At 42.5% G+C, this 18,426-nt stretch overlaps 1 protein-coding gene across 2 annotated transcripts in view; it reads left to right on the plus strand.

The window, feature by feature from the left end:
* TRIL (TLR4 interactor with leucine rich repeats) overlaps positions 1–1,976 on the plus strand; it is an 87,623-nt gene extending 85,647 nt beyond the window's left edge. For both annotated transcript variants that reach the window (XM_007111526.3, XM_028489946.1), the window contains exon 3: positions 938–1,976. The gene's annotated coding sequence lies outside the window, so the exon portion shown is untranslated. The remainder of the gene's footprint in view (positions 1–937) is intronic.
* Positions 1,977–18,426: the final 16,450 nt, after the last annotated feature.

Here is an 18,426-nt window from a genome sequence, read left to right on the forward strand (position 1 = left end):
CGTGTCCCCTGCATCGGCAGGCGGACTCTCAACCACTGCGCCACCAGGGAAGCCCCACATACACTATTTTGACTTATGTTTGTCCAGATATTTTTCTGTGGATCTACATGCACCTTTAAAAAAAACAAAATATGCATTATACTATACAGTCTGATCTACTTTTTCACTTAATGTGTCATGAGCGTCTTTTGCTATGGATAAATACAGAAGTCATCGCCATTTTAAAAAGCTTTTGAGCATTACACCATATAAATATATCAAAATTAATTCAACTGATTTTCCAAAGTTAGCCATTTATGTTGCTTTCAGGGTTTTTTTTTTTTTTTTTTTTTAGTATGAAATGCAATTTTGAAAACAGTGACTTTGTGCCTCATCTCTCCCCAGAAAGGACCAATTTAAAAAACTCCATGCAAACAATCAAGAGGCCATTTGTGGCCACATCATTGTTCTGTTTTCCTAGATTGTTCCAAGGATCTTCTTCCGAAGGTGTATAGTTCTAAAGTAAATTCAATTTCTTTAATGTTTGGAGTGTCGAGAAAAGAAATCATGGAACACATGGGTTCTGCTTGCATTCCTCATGAGTCTTGGATTAAGACAATCTGCCTGTACAGAAAACATAGCACTAAGCAAACTTACACCAAATGATCACAAAATACTGACAATTTGAGATTTCAGCGAAACCTCAGATTACTATACGAAAAAATCTATTTCTTACCTTTTATGCAGTCAGCACTGACGAAGGTTAAGAGAAGTGAAGAAAAACCTATTCTTTACTTAGAAATGATACATGATGGATATAAGGGACTTTTCAAAAGAATTAATGTTTTGAGGGTGTCCAAATCACACAATGATTGCTTAAAAAATCAAGAGAGCAAAAAGAAAAATGAATGGCTAGAACATTTCACTAACTGCCTTTATTCTTTATCTCATCCTACAGGGCCTTGGAGGAATAACAGAACTGCTCTACCCTTTCTGCTCATTTCCTGTCACAGGAGATGTGATTTTTCAGTGGTGGTCTCCATTGTCATTCACCTATGGCTGCTAGATCAGAAGACTGACATTATCTAGAAATCTATGAAGTAAAAGGCATCCAAGACCCACTCCCTGGGGATGGTGTGCCAATAAGGGTACAAAAAATAAGGGAAGTGAGAATCTCTCATCAGAACTCTGTTCATTGTGTACAGAAAGTTCTAAAAAGAACAGGAGTGTTTCTGAGTGTCCCTGAGTGAACATAAATTCTAATGCTTCTATGGAATTTTCTTATTTCTTTGACATCCAGCGATAGGCTAGATTAAAACCCTTGGCCCTAAATGAGAATCCAGCCTTCTGTGGGGTGGGGACGGAGGCTGAGTTCTCTCTGCCTCGCTGCTTTCTCTCTCCGTCATCTCCACTGACATACTGCCTGGTATGTCAGGCCACATTTGGCTTGCCATCGTGAGCATGATGACTGTAGCCCAGGGTTGTCTGAATAACATCTTTCTCTGTCATATTTTCATAGTTCCCCTACTGTTTTTCTAAGACAGATCAGGAAGGGTGAGCCTCTGAGGGGAAGTTACTGTTTCTTTCCTGAGATGCTCAGGGAGGACGAATATGGGCCCGGGTGTGGTGAGGACCTGGCTGAAATCTTGGCGAGAGCCTGCGAGGGGATCCCACCTAGAAGCTGACAGAACACAAGGTCCTGGTCTAAGCTGTTCTGCAGATGTAAGCCGTTGTCTGATCTGGCTTTAGGGGATGAAATGGCGCCTTTCTCTTAGGAACCTCCATTCCTGAAATTTCACTCAAGAGATATGCTGCTTGTGATAACAGGGTGTCAGAGAAGACAGCTTTTTACACGAGTCCTTGGGTGACCTCCGACACAGGAGACATACCCACAATCCTTCTCTCTTTGCTAAGAGCAGGCTCCTGGGAGGACAGGATCCCCTCCTGGTTTGTGGCGACCACTCGTGCCCCGCGGAGAGCATGGAGACCTGTGTGGGGAGCCCGGGCCCCTGGCCTGGGAGCGTCTGGGGAAGAGCTGCTGTGGGCGGCAGAGCTGCCGAAGCGGTTATTTATTATTTCACTGAATTACTGCTGAGTGACAAGGGCTCCTCGCATCCTAGCGGGCTGGCATCCGTGGAACATTTTTTTTTTTTCCCTGCGGTACGCGGGCCTCTCACTGTTGTGGCCTCTCCCGTTGCGGAGCACAGGCTCCGGACGCGCGGGCTCAGCGGCCATGGCTCACGGGCCCAGCCGCCCCGCGGCACGTGGGATCTTCCCGGACCGGAGCACGAACCCGTGTCCCCTGCATCGGCAGGCGGACTCTCAACCATTGCGCCACCAGGGAAGCCCCGTGGAACATATTTTTAACATGAATCGCAAAAGAAATAACAAAAATATGAAATGGCTAATTAGAGAGCCATTTCACAAAGGTCCTGCCTGACGACAAGTGTTTTGGTCAGTGACGCCATTTGCTAATTTCCAAGTGGAGTGAAATCAGAGTCCAGGAATCCAGGACTCAAAGCTGGGGCTGGGGCTGGATGAGGGCAGGAAAAGAAGACAGAAAGCTGAGCTATTCAGTCTATTTTCCCGCCTTCCTAATGCATTGGGTGAGTTCATTTCATTTTGGAAAGCTCTATGGGGCACCTCAGTGTTTGGTGGGAGATGTGGACTTATAGTCACATAGCAAGTGATTCTAACCTACTCTGCTATTGCTAAGACTAAACTAGTCCCCGCTTAATGTAAAACTCAATGCCCTTAGCTGATTTTTCTCCCTCTTTCATATTAACCATGCATAACAACTTGAGTGACTCTTTCCCTACAGTGCAGTGAAGTATTACAGTATCCGCTGGGCGATTTTAAAAGCCTTCAAAGCAGGTAATCATGCCTCTGGGGTCACATGAGTGATGAATACCCAAGTCTTTATTAATCTGTGTGCGAGTATACCTTTAGAATTTATAGCAAAGATGAAAAATGGTTGGAAAGTGTTTTCTCCATTATTTGACAGGCTAACACTTAAACAGCTCCTTTACTTGGAGGTTGGGCATATGGGCAAGACACACCCAGGTAGCTTCCACAGAACATCTTTTACGCTTTAGGAATATTATGAATTGCTGTATTGTTTGCCTTTGACCTACATAAAGGGAGAAGATCAGTCCCAGAAGTGGAATGGAAGTACACACGAAACAGCAGAGAACACAAAGGGACTTGGGTTTCTCTTTCATCTCGATATTTATGGGATAACAAGATGACAACCTACGTCATGTTAGGATTCTGTTTCCCTAAGCATCATGTACCTACCTTAGAAGCTCTGTATTTCAGTAAGTGCTTCACTGCACACACAAAAAAACTATCCCCAAACCTAGTGGCTTAAACCAACCGTTTTATTTTGCTCACAGTTTTGTGGGTCGGGCATTCCAGAAAGCATTGGTTGGGCAGTTCATCTCTGATCTGCATGAAGTCAGCTGGGATTGCTGGGGCTGGAGGATCTTTTCCAAGACGGCGTCTTCATTCATGTGTCTGGAACCCTGGGCCTCTCTCCTCCTCCCCCTTCTCTCTCTCTCTCTCTCTCTCTCTCTCTCTCAATCTCTCTCTTCTCTTTCTATGGCATCTCATCCTCCAGGGCTTCTCTATGTGGATGTGCCTTGGCCTTTTCACAGCACAGTCGGCTCCTGGGGAGGCACACTTCTTACATGGGGGCTGGCTTTCAAGAGGCAAGAAGTGAAAGAAGCTAAGCCAGTGAAAGCCTATGCCTGGGACAACCTCAGTGTTACTTCAATGCAATTCTACCGGTGAAAGCAGTCCCAGGGCTTATTCACGTTCAAGGAGTGTGGATACATATTCCTCCTTTCAACGGGAGATGGCCAAGATCATGTTGCAGAGGGGTATGTGGGATGGGAGATACTGTTGTCACTTTTAGAAACTATAATCTGTCACAGTGAAAAATAAAAGTCTAAAGGCTATGCTTGAGAAAGTTTTGTTGTTGTTAAGACATAACCTATAAAGTCTTCATTTTCCATTCCGATATACAGGGTTGAATTTCTGTCGTAACTCCTACTGCTTTGGAATCTGTGCCCGTTGGGAATCTCCATGCAGGTTACCCCTTCTCAAGCATCCCCTCCTCTGTGAAGCACACCAGGCAGATTGTCATGCCTCTTCCAGGGCTCCAGCGCTGGGCTCACCTCTGTTATATCACCTGTCAGCCTGTTCTCCTGCTACCTGTCCATCCTCATTGATGGTCTGTGAATTGAGGCAAGAGCTGTATTTTATTTATTTCTATGATTTTTAACTGAGTGTTTTTTTTTTAATTTTAGCTCAGTTGAATTATGTTGATTGACTTAATAAATGAATAAATGTCACCCTGATTCCAGGAACTTGGCCTTGTAGGTTCACTAAAGAACCAATAAAAGAAAAACCTGAGGACAAGGCCAGGAAGACTTCTTCCTCCTTGGAATCTGGGGTTAACCAAGTCCACACCTTCCTCAACTGCTAACACCACTGATGAGAGAAGTTGAAGAGCTGCAAATAGCAGCTAACTAGCCTATTTATTTCTAGAATATAGGATTTAATTAGATACATTCTCTTCAACAGCTCTTACCAATCAAAGGATTAGAACTGCTCTGGGTGCCAAGCACAAGCTCTACAGAGGAAATGATCTGGAAGAAAAATAATTTTCTCCACCTCAAAAATAGGAGTAGGAAAAATATGAAAACAAATATTTTTGGTCTTATATTTAGTAATTTTTAAATTCCATACTCAGGTCTCCAGTGTCTATTTCTTTCCGTTAGATTGAATGTCATGTTTACTCAGAGGATTTTAATGTAATTTGGGGGATATTTTAATCCATTTCTGCAGTTTATCACCTTTGAGGTTTGCCCAGTGTCTAGAATGAAGAGTGTATTTGCTAAACTGAGGAAAATGTAGACAAATGTTTGTGCTTGCTAGTTGGTAAACAGATTAGGATGCCCAGATCACAAGGGCAAGTTGTCAGTCTGTTCTAAGCAGTACCCTGCAGCCACGTCTGCGGGATCACGAGAGGGTCTAACCCAAGTGGAGAGGTAGGAAGTTCCTCCCAACTTCAACAACAATTCACGTGCTTATCTGGCAAAGATTGTTAGACTGAGGCAACTACTGGGGCAGAATCAGAAAATGGCCGATTTGGGAGAAAGTGACTCACTGAATCAAAGAGATGAAAGCACTATTAGTGTAGAGTGCAAACCAGGGAGCCCAATCTGACGGTCTGAAGGAGCACATCAGTGTGGAGTGGGAGTAGAGAGCTCTGCTGGACTCCTGGAATGGCTCTCCCAACGCAGAGTTAATGCCCATCACCAGAGAAATGGCCGGGAGCTGTGCTGTGTGTTTCCATCTACATGTGCTTTTAAGGGGGCTTGCAAGTTACATGTTCTTCATATGACTGATGATTTCACTAACTGCCTGAGGAGGTCACATGAGAAAAATGAAGGCCTTAGGCTGGACATCACTGGACAAAATATTCTTGTATATGGATATCAGAGTCCTCAGGTAAAATTTTTATTTTGGATTGGGGCTAATTATGTGTGTGTGTGTGTGTGTGTGTGTGTGTGTGTGAAAGAGAGAGAGAGAGAGAGGGAGCAGGAGACAGAGAATGTGTGTACCTCTGACACTATTATAGAAGTCATGGCATATATTCAAGCTCTTCTGAGCTCTTTCTCAGTGCTAAGTAAACTGAGTGCCAAGCCATATGGGATTATAGAAATGAGTAAAATACAACACTGATCCAGTAGATACCATCGTCTAGTGGGAGAGACAACAAGAGAGAGAGAGAGAGAGAGGGAGCAGGAGACAGAGAATGTGTGTACCTCTGACACTATTATAGAAGTCATGGCATATATTCAAGCTCTTCTGAGCTCTTTCTCAGTGCTAAGTAAACTGAGTGCCAAGCCATATGGGATTATAGAAATGAGTAAAATACAACACTGATCCAGTAGATACCATCGTCTAGTGGGAGAGACAACACATATAAATATTGATATGAAGCACAGTGTGCTATGATAAAAATAAGATTAAAGCACTGTGAGAGGAGGGTAGAGGGGTAGATGCATTTTAGTTGGCAATATCTTGGAAAAGCTTTGTGGAAGAACGGGTAGCGGCAGGGGCTCAGAGGATGAGTGAGCTGGGCAGGCTCACTCGGGGTGGAGGGGTCAGTGGAAGGATTCCTGAGGAACAGTCATCCAGGAGAAGGTTCAGGCCTTGTGTGGGGAAAGGCATCACTGGGGTGGTGGGGGCAGAGTGTGGGGTGGGGAGGAGGATATAGCTGATGTGGGAAGATAGGAGAGGGTAGTCTGAAGTGATACTGTGGAATCCTATCGATGCACCAAGTTACTAAATCTGGACTTGGCTTGTTTCACAGTGAAGAGCCATTGAAGATGTATGAGTTGGGGCAGGAGCGTGCGTGTGTGTGTGTGTGTGTGTGTGTGTGTGTGTGTGTGTGAGCGCGCGCGCGCGTGCGCATGTATCTGCATGCAGGAGGGAGGGGGGAGCAGGAGAGAAGGAGGAGGGAGGGAGAGGCAATCTGTGCTTTAAAAAGGAAGTGGGTTGGCAGGTGGGGCAATGCAAGGACATGAATGGAAGCAGGGAGGCCTGTTAGCAGGGGATTGCAGTGACCTAGCTCAGAAACAATGCAGTCTACAGGAAAGACGTGGGCATGGTGAAGAGGAGGTAGATTCGAGTTTTATTATGAAGGCAAAGTAGCCAGGGTTTGCCAAATAATTAGAACTGAGGGTTACAGATGATGGTGAAGGTGTACAAAATAGGTACAGGGGTTCTATGGCACCAGGCTGGCTTGGGATGGGGAAGGAGAAAAAGGAACCACTTTGCATATCCATGTATCCATTTATTAATGCACAAGGCAAATTGTTATTGAGTGCCTGCAGGCACTGAGTGGGGACTGGGATACAATGGACTAAGACAGCTATGGAGCTCCAATGGCACTGGGAATTGGGGTCAAGAAATCATGACAGTAATTAGGTTTCTATGTTATAGACTTGGGAGTTGTCCTTCTAAAAGCGATCTGTGAATCCAGGGTGCTGAATCAAGGAGAAAGTTCACCAGTGGGAAAAAGGTCTCATAAAATTATCTGATCCTCCAATCCTCAAATTTCATTTGGTGTGACTTGTAGTTCTTTTGCTGAGAAAAACCTATATATATATATATATATATATATATATATATATATATATAAAATCTTTGCCCATCATTCAAGATCACCCGTTCTTTGTTTTTTCCTATGGTTTCAATGCTATAGGCACAAATATTTAATCTTTCTTAAGTAAAGTTACCGAGGTTCGGCACTGCTTGAACCTAACTAACGTAACAAGAGACAAAGTAGAGAATCGCTTTTCAAGAAGGGTCTGGGGTGTTTGGTCTCTGAGCTTGTAGGTGTCTACACCTTGGAATCTCTCTGTGCAGGTCAGCTCTGCAGCCATCGCTGGATTGTTTTCCCAGTCCTTGGAGACTGGCCTGATCAGGTTCACTAATGGTTGGACTTTTCTTGGTATTTGCTTACATAACACTATCAGGACACATGTCTTAAATATTTTATCAGGTTTAAAGGGCAGTTTTCATAACATGGCATTGTGTGGCCTGCAGAACAGACAAGGAGGGAGGAAGAAGGGTCTTAGCCTGTGATAAGTGACCTAATTTTAATACACATTCTGATATTAAAATTTGATTAACTTGATAAAAAGACTGCAGGTATTAAGATGTTGGTTTTCCCTGTACCCTAAAGACAGCTACTAAAGCATAGTGCACTTTACTTAAGTGCCTCTCCCGTAGCTATAGTGTAATCAACTGCTGAACATAAAAATCATGTAGTCCTGACCGGTGTCTAAGCTGCTCCTGGTTTGGGAGAACTGAGCATGGACTAATTGCAGGATCTGGCTGTTTGCATACCAAAATGGAGTTGAAATGCTTCTTATGATAAGTGAACACTCGAAAGGGGGGGGTGGAAATCAATCCATTAGCTGAAAGGCCTGAATGCACTATAGGATACAGAAGAACCACTTCGATTATTAAGTGTTTTGTAATCTGAAAGTGTAAGTTAACAAGAGTAAAATGATGTGACCCAGGAGCAGACTTTTTATAAACCTTAAAAGCAGAGAAGCAACACCACCAACGAAATTGCCAGGATCCCTTTCGATCTTTTCTAGGCTGCTAGCTGATTATGAAAGTGTCTTCTTTGAAAAATACCCTCATATAAATGAGTATTTGAATGTTTGCCACCAATTAAAATCACCCTAGGAAACAGGTGTGTCTACTTGACTCTTTAAACAATGGACTCCCTCATGTTTTGCCTTTGACTAAGCAGGCTCTGAGGATGAGAGTCATGATCCTAGTTGGAAATACTTGCTGTGAGTATGTTTTAGTTTTTTTCTATGAAAGCTCCTTGGTTCTTTGGCCTGATCTGTCTTTCTGACGGATTTATCTGTTCTTAAATTATACCGGTAATTTAAAAATTTGAGTGGGCGTCAGAATCACCTGGAGGGCTTTTAAAGACACAGATTACTGGACCTCACTCCCAGAGTTTCTGGTTTAAAAAGTCTAAGGTGGGGGCCTCCCTGGTGGCGCAGTGGTTGAGAGTCCGCCTGCCGATGCAGGGGACACGGGTTCGCGCCCCAGTCTGGGAGGATCCCACATGCCGCGGAGCAGCTGGGCCCGTGAGCCATGGCCGCTGAGCCTGCGCGTCCGGAGCCTGTGCTCCGCAACCGGAGAGGCCCCAACAGTGAGAGGCCCGCGTACCGCAAAAGAAAAAAAAGTCTAAGGTGGGGTCTGAGACTTTGTGTTTCTTACAGGTTCCCAGGTGATGTTTCTGGGCTGGTGCCAGGATCACACTTTGAGAACAACTGAATTTGGTGTTTTCTAAGATCTCTTAGTAGCTCTGAACGATGCGATGAACTCAATGGAGGCTTTTCTGTCATGATAACTGATTAATTCAAAATAATGAAATCTGTCCCGATTTCCTATTAATCAGAAAACTATCTGGTCTCTACTAGAAAGTAGAGTTTTTACAAGTGCATTTGTGTAGAGTAAGTGGTAGAGTATTTGTGGCAACATGGATAGACCTTGAGGGCATTATGCTCAGTGAGATAAATCAAGCAGAGAAAGGCAAATTCCATATGATGTCACTTATAGGTGAAATCTAAATAAATCAGACTCGTAAAGACAGAGAGTAAAATGATGGTTACCATGGACTGGGGGGTGGAGAAAAGGAGAGACGTGGTTTAAGGGTACAAACTTACAACTAGTAGATAAAAAAATCCTGCATATCTAATGCACAGTGTAGTGATTAGAGACAACAATACTGTAGCATAATCATCAAATTTGCTAAGAGACTAGATCTTAATTATTCCCACCACAAAAAAGAAATGTGATGTGACGGCATAGCTAACAACCACTACAATGGCAATCATATTATCATATATAATCGTCCCAAATCAACATGGTGTATACCTTAAATTTATACAATGTTATAAGTCAAGTATATTTCAATTATGTTTATTGTTTATTTGTTTATTTTATTTATTTATTTCGTCTGCATTGGGTCTTAGTTGCTGCACTCAGGATCTTCGTTGAGGCATGCAGGATCTTTTGTTGTGGCACGCGGGCTTCTCTCTAGTTGTGGCGCGTGGGTTTTCTCTCTCTAGTTGTGGCGTGCATTCTCCAGGGCGCATGGGCTCGGTAGTTGCGGCGCGCAGGCTCTCCAGTTGAGGCACGCCAGCTCAGTAGTTGCGGCATGCAGGCTTAGTTGCCCCACAGCATGTGGGATCTTAGTTCCCTGACCAGGGATCGAACCTGTGTCTCCTGCTTTGTAAGGCAGATTCTTTACCACTGGGCCACCAGGGAAGTCCCTTCAATTATAAATAAATAAATAAATATTTTAAAAGTAAAAAAGAAAGTGGTAGAGTGCTATAACCTTAAATGTTGGATTCTATTCCCAAGAACAGGGCTAATCAACTGTTGAACTTCTTGTGAGCTTTGTTTATCAGCAGAATGAGTTTCTGCTTTACAAAAAATTTAAAGTCAGCAATCAATATTGATAATATTTCCCCTTGATGTAGATTGGAGGCCTAAGTTAGAACTAAATGGTGTTATTGTATGAAAGGAAAGTCTGAGGCAAGTGTTGGAGTGGAGAGCAGAAAAGGAACAGAAGAAAGCTGAATTGGAAATAAGCAGTGGAGGCTGTGTGTTTACCAGTGAACGAAACCTGTATCAGCACCAGTGAGTATATGTGGTCTTCTGAGACCCTTTGGTTCCTTTTCTGTTGCTTTCTTTCATGACCAAAGTCTCCAAATCAAGGCCACCAGATGGAATAGGTCTACCTAAAGGAATGCTTTTCAGACTCTAACTGCTCGTCAAAGACCTGAGGTTCTTATCAAAATGAAGATTCTGGTTCATTAGGTCTGGGGTGAGGGCTGACAGTCTGCATTTCTAACCAGCTCCCAGGTGATTCCAATGTGGCTGGTCCCTGATCACGGGATGCATCAGTGCAGTCATACAGTGCATCCCTTCATTTCAGGTGAAGCCTTAAAGCATCACATTACTTTCTTCTGATTTATCCTCTTATCTTACAGCCCTGCCATCAAATGTTTAGTTGGCTTGCATAACTGCTGCCACATACTAAGCCAGCAGAGTTATCTTTCTCTCCCTTTGTTTAAGTGATCCTGATACTGCCTACTTTGTATCTTGAGACGGCTTAGCAAATAAATGCTCCCCTTCGCTATTTTTCAACTCTCTCTCTGTCTAAGACCTGCACCATTTTATTGTGCTAATTGTTAGTCGGACTTCATGTTTCAAATGAATCTTATTATTCTGGGTTTTGAAGTCAACTCTAGTTTTCTGAAACTTCCCCTTGAATCTGGACAAAGGTGAAACAGGACAAAGCAGGTGGTGAAACAGGTGAAACAGGACAAAGCAGGTGGTGAACCCCATGGCTGTCTTTGAATCACCAGTAGCCCCCAGCCTAAAAAAAATGGATGATATCTGATAATTCTTTTCACACGACACTCCAGCTTTCTTCATTTGCACAGTTTCAATCCTTTTCAATGCCTGATGTGTATCCAGACACCAGGACGGTTTAGTACATTTTTATTGAGCACCTTATTTGTTTGAAGTACTGATGGGATACCAGTCTACATTCTCAGTTTGGTTATAACCCAGGAGAAAAATGTGGATGGAAGGGGAATCACGTTAGGTGAAGACTGAAAGAGTGTGTTCTACTGAGCAGCGAACCAGCAAGTAAGGACCCATTGCTGGTATAATGACAATGGCCTTGCAAGAATCAGGATTCTTCCTCTTGATCTTTTCAGAATCCCCCCAACTCTCCAGTTTTCAGTATCCATATTAGGCAAAATAGATCTGGCTACTTCCATGGGATTTGCAACTTTCATAAACTTTTTCTACAGTCAACATATTCAGTGATTGTTTTGTAGCTAGCCCAGGGGGAGTTCAAGTTTCTTAGTCTGAAGGCTTTCATTTCCTAATTGCTATGCTGGTCTTCATGCAATGTCTCATGGACACCTCATGAGATTATATATTGTTGTCCTGATTTTACAGATGCAGTAACTGAGGCCTTGAGAGGTTAATTTGCCAGGTAAAACAGCCAATGACAGAGCCAGCATTCAGGCCTGGAAATGCTGACTTCAAGTCCATTGTACTGACTCATGGGTTTTGTGTACTGAATAAGATTCATTTGAAAAGTAGAAAAAGGTAGAAAAGTGAGGGTAGGGGAGAGCCGTGGATACAAGATTTAAGGTGATCAAGGCAGACTCAGCACCCCCCATGAGATGCAGACAAAATGGCTTTGCACAAGATATTGTTCTCTTGAAACTCTTTGTTCTCAGAGGCTGGAAGATGGCAAAGGAATAAGAAACAGTGTAGCCATCCCAGTTCAGTCAGAAAGCTTGGCTTATGGCTGGAAAAATAGTCTATTCAAAATGGAGTTATTTTGTAATGTTGCTATTAAGGTAATGGGACCATCCTCCAAGACATACCTGGAGGAAAGAGCTATGCACAGATCGACTTCATTTAATTGCTTTGTACAAGGGGCCAAGTCTTAGCTTACCTTTAAATGAGAGCTAAGGAAATAAGCATACACAGCTACTCAATGCTCTGAATTCAATGCAATGGAAACTTATAACCCATCGTGGCAGATGCTGTCAGGCTGTCCAGCTGCCATTCTTTCACCCAGTCTTCTTTGTGAAAAGGACCTCAGTGTGTTTGGGATGGTGGCTTGCCCACCTCTGGGGATGGATGGTAGATGATCTCACCCAGTGCTTCCAAACATTTTTTCATGACTCGACACATAGAAAATGATTAAATTTTCACAATATGCTGTGCTAACCTGGAGGGAATTTGTAGGCATCAATATGGGGCTTGGAGAAAAACAAATCTATTATATTCTTTCCAAATTATATAATTATGGTAAGAAAAATGAAATACAAATATTTAGAAAGAGACAAATTGTTAAATTTGGATGATATTTCCAAATAAGATATTTCCTAATTTTTTAGAATAAGAAACTCAATCACGTTTCCACAAACCTAAAATTTAAAAATCAGATTTTAGGCTTGAAATGGTTAATTAAACATTCTGTCATTTCTCTTCCAGCTTTTTCTCTTCAAGTTCTTGATTGTCATCACAATTTTTGCTCACACAAAAGTGGTGACTAAAAAAAAAAATCAGAGCCATGTTTACAACCGTTCAAAATTGTAATAGTTGAAAAGGTTTTTTTTTCAAGTCTAATGTTTCTTTGACAGGTATTAAAATTTTATGTGATAATGTGAATGTATTTCAAATCCAGTAAAACTTTTCATATCAAGTATCTAAAGATCATGATGAAGTTCTAATCTTCAGAATGTGTAGTCGGCCTGCTGGTAGGTTGGATGTTACTAAAATGGTACATCAATTGCCCAGGGACAGAAGTTCCTGACAGAGGTAAAGGCTGAGATTGGGGGTAGCCAACCAGAGTGGGGCCTACCAGAAGCCCCTATTTGACCTCCCTGATCGATCTCCAACCCCTAATGACCATACCTTGGGCTATGCAAACTCCTCCTTAGATGCCTGATATAGGTGTCTCTTAGAAACCCCTTGTCCCTTAGAAACTCCTCCAGCAGCCCACAGGCCTCTTGCCCCTGGGCACCATTGCAGACTCTGCAGCTGGCTTCTCCAGTACATGCCCGGGGGGGCAGCACCTTTGCAGTCGTGCTCACCTGTTGTCAGCAAGTACCAGATATTGCTGCATGTGCTCACCACCTGAAGGTACAACAGAGCGTGTCGTTGGACACCACCCTTCTCAGCCCACCCTGCAAGGAGTTCTGGAAGACCATGCTAATAGCCAAAGACCACCAGCCAGAAGGCTTCTGCTATACCAAGAAATGAGGGGAACAGTTTTATGTGGCTTAACTGTAACCCATAGGCCTCATTAGACACAGTGCACTAGTTGGGAAGCTTGGTTCCAAGAAAGCATGATGATCTGGTTCCCCACTGTTGCAGCCTCTTTGAAAGCTAAGAGAGGCTAACTGACCTAGTTCTGGTCAATGATACACAACTGGGTTGACCAGGGATAGGAGTAGTTCAGGGACAGGTTTTGTTTTCCAAGTAAAAGAGAACAAAAACGAATGTGTCTGGTACTGATCCTCCCCCAATCCTTTCTCCCTGGACTGGGGATGTGCTCTAGAGCTTCAGCAGCCATCTTGTGACTAAGAAGTGAGAGAGGTATCAGAGAGAGGCCAGGAGTCCTGCAGAGCTACTGGTGCTGACCTCATTCAGTTTCCAGATCAATGCCAAGAGCTCAATCTTCAGATTCCCTATTATGTCAGAAAAATAAATCCCTATCTGTTTAAGCCACTGGAGGTTGAGTTGTCTGTTACTTGTAGTGAAAAGTAGTACTTACATGGTTATTTTCCTGTGCATATAAGGACCCATAGAGAATGAAGGACATTAGCGTTCTTTATCCAGTCAACAAAATATTGAAAACAATTCCATCCTCGGCAAGTATAATGCTAGTTTTGCAAACATTCCTTAAGAAGAAGAACTTAAACTTGACGTGTCGTCTGTGAAATAGATGGTGTGGATATCCTTCAGTACCTGCGGCTTGTAGGTGTAGGGAGCCACTTCAAACACATGTTCAAGTGTGGCAGTGTCCCAGTGTGGAGTGAGAATAAGCTGTGTCTGCTTGCAATGGCTGGGAACGTTGCATTTCCTTTCCTGTGTTGGTGCGGCAGAGTCTTAAAGGGCTGGAGAAGCCCTTCAGGTGGTTTCCCATGGCAGCGTTGGGGAGAGAGCATTTACTAGACCTCTCTTGCCTCCAAGAAACTCACCTGGCTTAAGTGAAAGGAGAGATTTATCCAAAGGACCTTGGGCTATTTTATGGTAAAACCGTGCGATGGGGAGGGACATGGTTGCAGTGAGCCGTTAAGGGCTACGTCAACAGGAAATGACCATTCCCAGAGTTCTGTTTCTGCCTCTTGCTTCTGCTTCTACTGTTTTGGCTTTGTTTCTCTCTCTTGCTACAGACTAGTTCCCTTACCGGATGGGAACTTAGCTCCCGGTAGCTCCCAAGTTTACATCTTTTAGATTCAGCTACCAGAGAGAGATAGGCTGACTCTCTAGGTCCCCTGCCCCTATATCCAGTTACTGGGGCTCTTTGTTCACTGGGAGCCAGGGGCAGAGTATTAGACTGAGAAGCTACGGCCAGAGGGCTGGGCCATCCAACTCCTGCCAGAGCCAGGTGGACGGAGTATGGGGAAGAGAAATTTCCAGAGAAGGGTATGGTAGCAGTATTGAGCAGAGTTCCTTATGTAGCCACCACAGAAATAATTCCCACTTCACTCTGTGTATATTTATACTGACAAAGGATACAAGTAAGGAGAAGACAGCTGTGTTGGTTTAAGGTCATGTAGGAAATCAATAGACAATTTAGAATGAAAATGAAGAACTATTCATTCTTACTCTAGGCTGTTATGTTCACTTATTCTAGCCTTCTTGGTAGCAGTTCTCATTGCTTTCTTGGAGGCTTGTTGCTAAGAGCTACCCTATTTCCTTGTCACAAAGCCTTCTTTAGAAAGTTACTATAGTACCTGGAGGGAGTTTTGGGACAAGAGTGTTTCCTAACCTCACCCTGGAGACATTATGCCAACATCCTTACAAACACAAACACACTGGAATCACTTATGGAGAATATGAGAAAAATATAGCAATGATCTTTCTTGGAAACTGTAAGTGTAACCAGTCAGTTTAAAGCAAGAGAGTAGGAAGTTATAAAACATGACAAGCAAAATCTTTCTCACTCTTGTTGATGGTTAATGTTTATATTTTGGATATTATGGCCTTACAAGCTGAGCCGTAATATCCAGAAAATTTCTTTGCTTTATAAAATTAGTTTTTAATGTTTAATGAATATTCAATTTGTTTCAGTTCCAAGCTTCCAGTAACATAAGAATTTATTAACCATTCATTTATTCAACAAACGTTTGTTAACATCTGCTCTATGCCCAGTTTTATGCTGTCTCCTCACTGCACTTTTTTCTCTTGGTATGTTTTAAGTGTTTCTATGAAGTGGTTTTAGAAATTACAACTATTTCTCTTAGCAGTCATTTTCTCCTCACTCCCTTTTTGGAAATCCTGCTCTGCCCCCAGAAGTAGGAGCTATAATTCCATGTAACCCTGCTTCCCTAGACACAGTTGATTGTACCAGGGATAAAAACCTGACCCCATATGGTCAATCGGATTCTTTCTCCTGAGAAATTGGAACAGAAAGACAGAAATTGAGTTGGTGTTGGGTGTTAGAACTAAAAGACCACAGATACGCTGGAGGCTGAGGCTGTTATTTTGGAGCAGAAATGATGGGCCCACAGAGAAGCAATTAAGTGAGTATACAAACCAGTTTGCAGAGAGAGAAAGAGAGAAAGAGAAGCAGACATGGAGCAGGATGAGAAAACATCTGGCATCAGAGGCCAAGACAAACCAGAGAGATTAGCTATTTAGTGACTTTGCAGAGCCATTGTCATAGTTGCCACCATACCTAGTTGGGCTCCGTGACCTACTTCATACGTCCTAAGAAATTCACCTTCACTCAAGCATACTTGACAGGGCTTTTCTTTCTTTAAGCAAATCCCCTCTGACTAAGGGATGCGTTGATGAAGGTCAAAGTCAGTGAGCTAATTTAAATAGAGAGCGCTCCATTTAAGGTAACTCGAATATAATATTAGTAGATCAAGGACTTAATCCTGTGTAAATGCAATAGAAGCAATCATGTTTACTCAGAACAATTTTCTTGCTGTAAGAGTATTGAGGAATTAGAATGTATTGTGAATGTAGGATCTTCCTTTTTTTATTCATTTAAGGGAACATGTAGGCAGACCTCTTTTCTGAGAAAGTGCAAGTGACTTCTGGGAGAACTTTTTATAGCCCATTGCATCTATGTTGTAGTAATACTGGTTTCAAGAAATGTACGGAAGATTACTGATAATTGCTGCAGTTCAGCCTCCAGTTGGTATAAGGAAATATGATGTGAGCAGAGACACAGTATCTGACAACGTATAAGATGAAACTTCGTGGTTACTAAAAGTTTTATGACTTAATTTTCAGGTTTAAATATAACCATTTTCTTTTTTTAAAATTTTTATTGGAGTATAGTTGATTTACAATATTGTGTTAGTCTCAGGTGTAAATATAACCATTTGCAATAACAGCAATAACAATGATAATAATAGTTTTGCTAGGTTTACCAGCTAAAAGACTATTTTTCAGATGTTATCATTTATCCATCCTTTCAGCCAGTTTGAAAAATCATCTACAGTTGCTAAAAGGAAGTAGCTTCTGAAGTGGGCAAATCTAAACCCAGACTCTAACTGTCTTTATATTTTTAAAATCAGTATTGTTTTCTCTTTTGCAGCTGAAATTTTCATGCTTGTCCTGCTAAAGTTGATGTCACTGCCATGGGAACAGGTCTCACAAAATGTCTTGCTTTCAGTTACTTTAAAAAGGGGGCCCATTGTGCTCCAGGATTTTATGATCTCATAATGAAGATACTTAGGTCCCAAACCACAAGGCAGTTGTCTTGCTAAAAAAACTATTTTTCTTGGATAAGAAAATATGGAATGCAAAATTAAAATGTGATCCAGTAACCAACGAATAATCAACCACAATAGCAAATGTGAGATAAAAGGACATTATGAAGCCCCAGGGACACACAGGGATGAAAGGAAGGGTAGAGATTAGAGTCGTCTCTCCTCAAAGTATAAATGTGGGATCATAACAATTTTTTTAACCAATAGTAATGGCTTTAAAATTGCACGAGTGTGGGATGGGTATTACAAAGCCTCTCTTGGGAACCGTGTGTGTACTGAGTGGTCCTAATGCAAATGTAACAGATGGCATTGCCATTAGAACAGCAATCATCGCCCCATACCCCAAATTGTCGTTTCTGTCCCAATTTCAAATATACTGTCCCAAGGTCAGGCTAGGTGTCAGGTGACATGCCCTGGTACTTGGTTTTAAAATCGGACTGCTGTGGCCACAGAACCAGGTGGATGGGTTGGAGCATTCTGATAATAAAGGAGAAGGCAGAAAGGAAATAACAGATCCCCGTCTCGCAGATGTTTACTGTGTGCCCATTGCGTATCCACTGTTCTAGATCTTGGGTTGCAAGGGTGAAGAAAATTGAAAATGCCCTTTCCTTTGTGGAGCTTACATTCTACTTGGGGGAGACTGACAATAAAAAAAAAAATAACTAAATATAAATTATGTTAGATGGAGGTAAATTCTATAGAAAGTATAGTCTGGGCAAGGCAGATGAGAAGGAAGAGTGAGAGTGATATAATTTTATGTGGGATAGAAAGGCTTTACTGAGAGGGAGACAGATGAGAAAGGGAGCTAGGCTGACATCTGGGGGAAGAATATTTTGGAGAGAGGGAATGAACAGTGTGTGAAAAGGCCCTCCGGTGGATAGTGAGAGGATGTTTGAGGAACCTCAAAGATATTAATGGAGCTGGAGAGGTGTGAGCGGGGAAGGAAAACGGTAAGAGATGAACTCAGAATGAACAGGGTGAGGTCAGGTGGGATCTTTATAGAACTTGAAAGTAAGGTATTTGGCTTTTGCTCTGAATGAGTGGAGAAGTCCTTGCAGGGTTTTAAGTAGTAGAGGAATACAGTCTGACTTCCATTTTCAAACGCTCCCTGTGGCTGCCAGTTAGAAGAGCACTGCACTAATCCAGATAAGAGATGCTGGTAGCTTGGACAGAACTGCAACAGTAAAATTGGTGATAAAGGATGGTTGGATTCTGGCCATGCTGATGGATCAGATTGAGTGTAAGAAAAAGAGGAGCATGACTAGAAAAATAATAAAAGAATAAGGAAGAGGAAGGAAGGCAGGATGAAGAGGAAGGCGGGGGTTAATGTTTATAAGAGTGCATG

The sequence above is a fragment of the Physeter macrocephalus genome, chromosome 5 (genome assembly GCF_002837175.3).
Source record: "Physeter macrocephalus isolate SW-GA chromosome 5, ASM283717v5, whole genome shotgun sequence".
Lineage (NCBI taxonomy): Eukaryota > Metazoa > Chordata > Mammalia > Artiodactyla > Physeteridae > Physeter > Physeter macrocephalus.